Source organism: Echinops telfairi, unplaced genomic scaffold (genome assembly GCF_000313985.2).
Source record: "Echinops telfairi isolate 266 unplaced genomic scaffold, ASM31398v2 ScPeMD7_7469;HRSCAF=8507_1, whole genome shotgun sequence".
In the NCBI taxonomy this organism is placed as follows: domain Eukaryota; kingdom Metazoa; phylum Chordata; class Mammalia; order Afrosoricida; family Tenrecidae; genus Echinops; species Echinops telfairi.
The window spans coordinates 51537144-51544152 of record NW_022111373.1 but is presented as its reverse complement, the minus strand read 5'-3'; positions in this window follow the sequence as shown (position 1 = coordinate 51544152).

Below are 7009 nucleotides of genomic sequence, written 5' to 3'. Positions count from 1 at the left end.
ATGATCACCCTCGCTTGTCATCAGTGAAATGCAAGTTAGCTGTGAGGTACCGTTCTCCACCTACTAAGCCAAACCAAACCCACTTCTGCCCAGTTGATTTGCCTCACAGCAAGCCTATAAGACAGAGTCGAACAGCTCCCTGGGGTTCTAAGGCTGTAATCAATAATGACCGACTTCTGTAGAGCTTTGATATGGTTCATGCACAGTGTTTGATTTTGAGCTGATCTGCATCTTGATAAGCCTGCCAAGTAATCTTAGAAATATGACCTCAGATAATTACTTTAGTTGGCCTATTGAGTCATTTAGTGCTGTCTATCTGAATGCTGCTAAATTTTCATGTGGAAAATGAAATTTTGGGTCTCGGCATACTCGATACTGTATTTTGGTTGTTTTCTGACGTGCTTGATCACCGGATTTAGTTTCTTCTTGTGGTTTCAGGTGTTTAGCAGATCTACTACTACCATCTACTGGGGCAGGAGACAGAGAACCCAGTTTAGACCACTTAGGAATGTTTGAAGAGGAGGGAGTTCAGAAACAGATATATTAAATATTTTGGGATTTAGAATTGGCTCTGCCCCTCACATACCCTACATCCTTTCATGTGATTTAGATTAGATCTGGACAATGGAGTTCTGCATCTCTCTGACCACAGCAAGGTGAGTGGCTAAAAATGGAGGCTATGGAGATACACTTGTGGTGGATGTGTGACATCAAATGACTACCACGACTACACCTCCCGTGGCTATAGAATCAGCTTGGACCCGTGGTAACCAACGTGTATCAGAGTTGGTAATGGCTGAGTTTTTAGAAGTGGATTTCCAGGCCTTTCTTCTGAGGTACCTAGGTGGACCCAAGCCTCCAACCACTTGGTTAACAACAAGGCATATTAATCATTTCTACCAGTCTGGGACTCCTTTAATATGATTTGACTCAAAATCTTTTGAACCATGTTTTGATAGTTCACTTCTAAGCCATAATGATTTCAGCCACCTCATATGTATGTGAAAACTGTACAATGAATAAAGAAGACCAGAGAAGAAATGAAGCCTTTGAATTATGGTATTGGCAAAGAGTATTCCACTTACCATGGCCTGCCGATGAACAAACAAATCTGTTTGGAAGAAGCACAGTCAGAGTTCTCCAAGCAAGGATGACGAGACTTTTGACATGTTATCATTCCTGGAAAAGGATCCACCGTGCTTGGTAAAGCCGGGCCAGGGAACAAGAGGAAGACTCTTGACAAGCTGGCCACAATGATGAGCTCAAACGTAGGGAGACTGCGAAGAAGGAACAGCCCTGGGAAGTATTTCTTCTGTTGTACCCAGGGTTGCTCCGTGTCAGAACTGACTGAACAGTCCCTAATCCTAACAGCAACATGGCTTAGAATGGATTTAACCACAACGAAAATAACAAGAGCAAGGTGGCATTAAACACACACACACACACACACACACACACACCATGAAACACCACCAAACCCAAGCACTCAGTCTTTCCTGGACCAATCATCTAGATACGTGGTTGAAGTGATGCCAGTCTTTTGTACCTCAAGAAGATTTTGACTCAGAAATTTTCTGTGGGAAGACAGGCTGGTCACGATTTGCTGGTGCTGTTGACAGAAACCAACTCTTTAGTATTGTCTGTGGGAGTCACTTCTATACTTCGTCATTCCTTCACTGTGATACTTACTGAGCGTCTCTCCTAGAAACTTCACTAAGAGCTGGTTTTTTTCAGACCTCCTATTCGCCAAATATTTCATTCCTTAGCACAAGGAATGCATTCTTTATTGTTCAAACTACGCAGGGGCTTTCTGCTCCTGTAAAGATTTACAACCTCAGAAGCCCTAGGGAACATTCTACTCTGTCCTGTAGGTTCACTGTGAGTGGAATCAACTTCATGACATTAGGTTTGGTTTGGGGTTATGGAGGGAAAAGTGTGTAGTTAAATCCTTTGCCCTTACATGTTTGATGTAAATGCTGAATAAATAATCCAAGAAGCAAGACTGTACAAAAAGTTCATGGAAAAATGTAATGAAAAGATTGTGGAATTTTCTCACAATCTTTCTGAAGCCCTCTTGTATGAAGATAAGCGCAGTATCACAATTGGAGAGTTCATTTAACCACCTGGGAGATGCATATGAGATGACCTGCCTGCCCCAGATGAGGATGATCTGAAGCACTTGTTGAGGATGGAAAAAAGACCAACAGCCTTCAGTGAGAAATAGGCATAAGAAAAATAAATAAAAATTCTCACACCTGGACATTATAGTAAATGAGGAAAAAAATGAAGTTTCAAGTATTCATTCTATTGAAGCAGTAAGGAACTAAACAACATATTGCATTGGGCAAATCAGTTGAAAATACCTCTTTAAAGTGTTAAAAAGCAAAAACGTTACCTTGAAGATTTAGGCACACTTGACCCAAGCCATGGTCTTTTCTTTTTTTGGCCATGGTCTCTTCAATGGCTACATATGTATATGAAATCTGGGCAATGTAAACAAACAAACAAATAAGCAACCCAAAGCATAAGAGGAATTGCTGCATTCAAAGTATAGTGTTAGCAAAGAATATTGAATATATTGTTTGTTAGTGTTGACTCATATTATTGACTCTAAGTACAACAAATGAATATGCCTATTCCTTCTTCCTAGTTTGTTCTTTGTCTGGAAACTCCACTGAAACCTATCCAGCAAAAGTGATCCTCCTAGTATTTGAAATATCGGTAGCATAGCTTCCAGTGTCACGGAAACATGCAGACCCCTACATGATCCAATATTTTAGACACTGGTCTAAAATATTTCAAAGATCAATATTGTATAAGAGTGCTGAAAAAGCACTCAGAAAAAAACTCAGAAAAAAGAAAAAAAACAACAACTGAGAAAGGTTTTCATCCCATAATAAACAGACTTTGATGGTATCCAAGGGTGGGAGGGGCAGAGTAATAGGCTCAAGGTTAGATAGGTGGTAATTTGGGTAAAAACTCAAAACTCACTGCCATCAATTCAATTCCAACTTGCAGTGACTCTGTAAGGCAGGGCAGAAGTGGCCCTGTGGGTTTCTGAGGCTGTGTATCTTTGTGAGCGTAGAAAGCCTCAGCTCTCTCCCTGGGAGCACCTGCTGGGTGTGAACTGCTGACCCAACGTGTAACCCACTTCGCCACCAGGGCTCCTAAACTTGGACGAAGGGGAAAACAATATCCTAAAAGAGGAAGAGAAAAAAATGGGGGGAGAACAGAAACAGGGTAAGCCATAGGGAGGGTTGATAGGTTGTTGAATGTAAAAATGATGATCTGATATGTAAATCCCACCTAATTCACAATGAAAAGTTAAAAAAAAAAACTTTTATTAGGGGCTCTTACATGTCATCACAATCCATACATTCCTCCAGTGTGTCAAGCACATTTGCACATATGCCGACATCATCATTTTCAAAGCATTCTCTTCCCACTTGAGCCCCTGTTATTAGCTCCCCACTTCTTCCTGCTCCCTCCCCCACCTTGCCCTCCCTACGAACCCTTGAGAAGTTATAGATGATTTTTTCCATGTCTTACATCATCCTCCATCGCCCCTCACCCACTTTTCTGTTATTCGTCCCCCTGGAAGGGGGGTTCTAGGTCGAAACAACGAAAAGTTTTTTAAAAATCCAAAGATCTGGAAGTGATGGCCTGGGTAAAGTTCTGTTCTGTTCAATGTCTCCATGAATTGGAATTGACTCTGGCAAGGGTAATTACAACAGGTTTAAATCTTGACTAATTAGCTTCACGAGCAGACATAGATTACTTAACCTTTCTATGGCCGGGTTCCTTGGGTGAAACAATGGAGATGATTAATATTGCCACATATCTTATTTTTTTCTAATCGTTAGGCATATGGTCCAAGCTAGAACAAATAAAACCAACAAGAATAGCCCCATGACTTCTGCTGAAATTATTGGAAACTGAAAGCTGCTTCTTTCCTCTCCGTTGCTAAACTGGCAAAGAGAAGGCTGGAATTTCTGGACGCTGTCTTGCCACTATGTGGTAAGAAACTCTTTGAAAATATAGCCAATGCTGAGTCACATGATGGAGAAATACCGATTCTTTACAGTTTTCTTTGAATTCCTGGATTTAATTAGACTTGAAGTTCTATTGCCTTCTTTCCTTTGCTGCTGTACGAGCCAGTACATTTTCTTTTTGGCTTAAGTTAGCTGGATCAAATTACTTGCAACTGCAAGCATCCTGACAAAGACAATGCTTCCAAAGTAGCAGACCTCCTTTAAAAGCCTAGCTTTAAGACTCAGCTCAATCGTTTCCTCTGTGATAACTGTCCTGACTCAGGTGAGTTCATTCCTTCCTTCTTCGTGCCCTCCATGAATATTGTAGTCTAGTGCTGAGTAGTTTTATGATTGTGACCATTTTTTAGTGGCTTCTTTGGAGCCTTTACTCTGGAAACATGTAAACATCATCAGCACTGAGAATCTTATGTCAGGATACTCCAGCACGTAATTCCAAGAGATGTCTGTTATTATACTGCTAACACTTGTTTGTGATGCCTCTCTTACAACAACACTGATTCTCAAACCTCAGTGTAACACAGAATCATCTGTAGACCTCATTAAGATACAGATTCCCAGGCTCTGGCCTCAGAGATTCTGACCCATTTGGATGTGTCTGGGACCTGGGAATCTATATTTTAATAGCTCTTCAGGTGACTTGGATGCAGGTGGTCCCCAGGCAGCACTTTTATAAATATTGGACTAGTTTTGAACTCTGTCCACTCTTTTCATTTCTTATTTATCTTCATTCTTCAATGCTAGTACAATGCCTGTAATACTCGGTATTCAACAACTTTTGCTTAATGTCTAAACTTACTCATGACATGGTACATAGTCAAGGACAGAAACTTTTGAAAACAGTGAGACTGCATATTCCCCATATATACTCGAGTATAAGCCAACCCGAATATCAGCCGAGGTACCTAATTTTACCACAAAAACTGCATTAAAAATGTGCTGAAAAACTCAGCTTATACTCGAGTATCTAAGTACCTAAAAACTCTCATATTGCTCTGGAACCAAAGAAGCAAATTGATTAGTGTTATTATTATTTTGTTTTAAACATAATGGTTCAACACATTTGCTAAGTGTCAAACTTCAGGTTCAGTGGTTTCCCATTAAAGCCAGAATTTATTTTCCATGCATGGCCAAACATAAGATACCACATACTGATCTTTGATCCAAATATTTATCATGGGAAATTGTACCCATGCATTTGACATATTTATCACTAGAGAAGTGTCTTTTTCCAGAGTAATCTGGCGGATTTCCCTCTCTTCCATCCCACTTGTGACATGTCTCTGGGTGTTAGGAGCTTAAATTTGAGAACGATAGCATTTATGAAATAGTACCCTCCAAGACACAATTACGTATTGATGATATAGAGATAATAATCACAGGCTCCAGATAAAAACCTACTTCTCCTAGAGTTTTTGCTCCTTGTCTACCTTGTTTGTGTGAGTAGTTAGGTTTGTGTGGTAGTTATATAAGCTCAGGTCAATTTGATAGCGTGAAGGGGGGGAGTCTAGTCTGTCAATAAGGTTACAGCCAGATGGTACCCTTTGTGGGCATGGTCTTCTCATAAGGAGGGTTCTGCGACCTCCCCTCTCTCTCTGATTCACTTTCCTGTTGATGAGCCATGCTGATGGCAGCCAGAGCCCTGGAGATATGTCCACTGCCATTGGATCTACAAAACTTTGCACCCACCAGTCTGTGATATTCCTATATTCTGCATCATTGCATGTGGCTGCATGAGTCTGAAAAGGGATTTATGGGCTAATATCAGACTTAAGGAGTAATATTGGACTTATGGACTTGATCTGGACTGGGCTGGGATGTTTGCTTGATATATAATTACTTCTTGATATAAAGCTCTCTCTTACACATATATGAGTGTTCCTGGATTTTTTTCTCTAGACAACCCTGTCTAACACAGTATGAAAACAGCCAACAACATAGGAACATAGTTTGGCACAAGTAATGACAGATGAAGAACAAAGACCGTAACTCAAAGCAATGTATCCAAATGGATTTACCCACCCATAAACCACAGTCTTGTATAACTCATTTTCCTCTGGAAATTCTGCCTGTTGGATAATGTCTTATTTTGATGAAACCATCTAGGAAGACCTTCTCAGCTTTCCTCCACCCAATCTTCCATTTCTTCTGACAAACTCTAAGCACCCTGAGAGCATGGTATCCAGACTGAATAAAAATATGAATGAGACTCTGTCCAAAAGTCAATGTCATCATACTGTGAATAGAAGAACAGGAGAAACATACTAAAATGTCACAGGAACTTCTGAGAGAGTTAAGGGTGCAGTGAGGTTTGGGGCTGTCAACAGGGTTAGAATCTTAAGGGTAGGGAGAGTAGAGGGCTTCTGAAATTTGATGCTATATCCTTACCATGAAATATTAAAAAGCCAAGATATTAAGGATCCCTTTAAGGACTGTAAGTGGGGAGATGAATATTTACTTATTTTTTTAAAACAAGTTTGTTGTATATTTTATATATCATGAAATTTATCATTCCATGTGTATAATTCAAAGTCTTATAGTAACTTTACTGAGTGGTACACCAGGACTATCAATCAGTTTAAAAACTGTTCCATCCTTCCAGTAAAATCCTTTATGCTATTTACAGTCAATCCCTATTCCCAGTCCCAGACCCAGGCAACCACTAATTACCTCCTGACTATAAGTTTGAACTTTTATAGATATTGTATATATGGTAAATAAAGTCATACACTATGTGGTTACTTTCAGCTAGCATAGTGTTTTGACACGATATTGCCAGTAGTTTGTCCCCGACCCCCGGTACCACATTTAAGGTGCCCTTTCACCAAGTGATTGGCACTCAGGTTGCTTTTGGTTTAGGGCTATTATCCATAAGGCTGTTATCCATATTTGCCAGCTTGACTTAGTCTGAACAGATAATCTCTGGAGTCATTTGGTACTTTTACTTGTAGCTGTTCTTT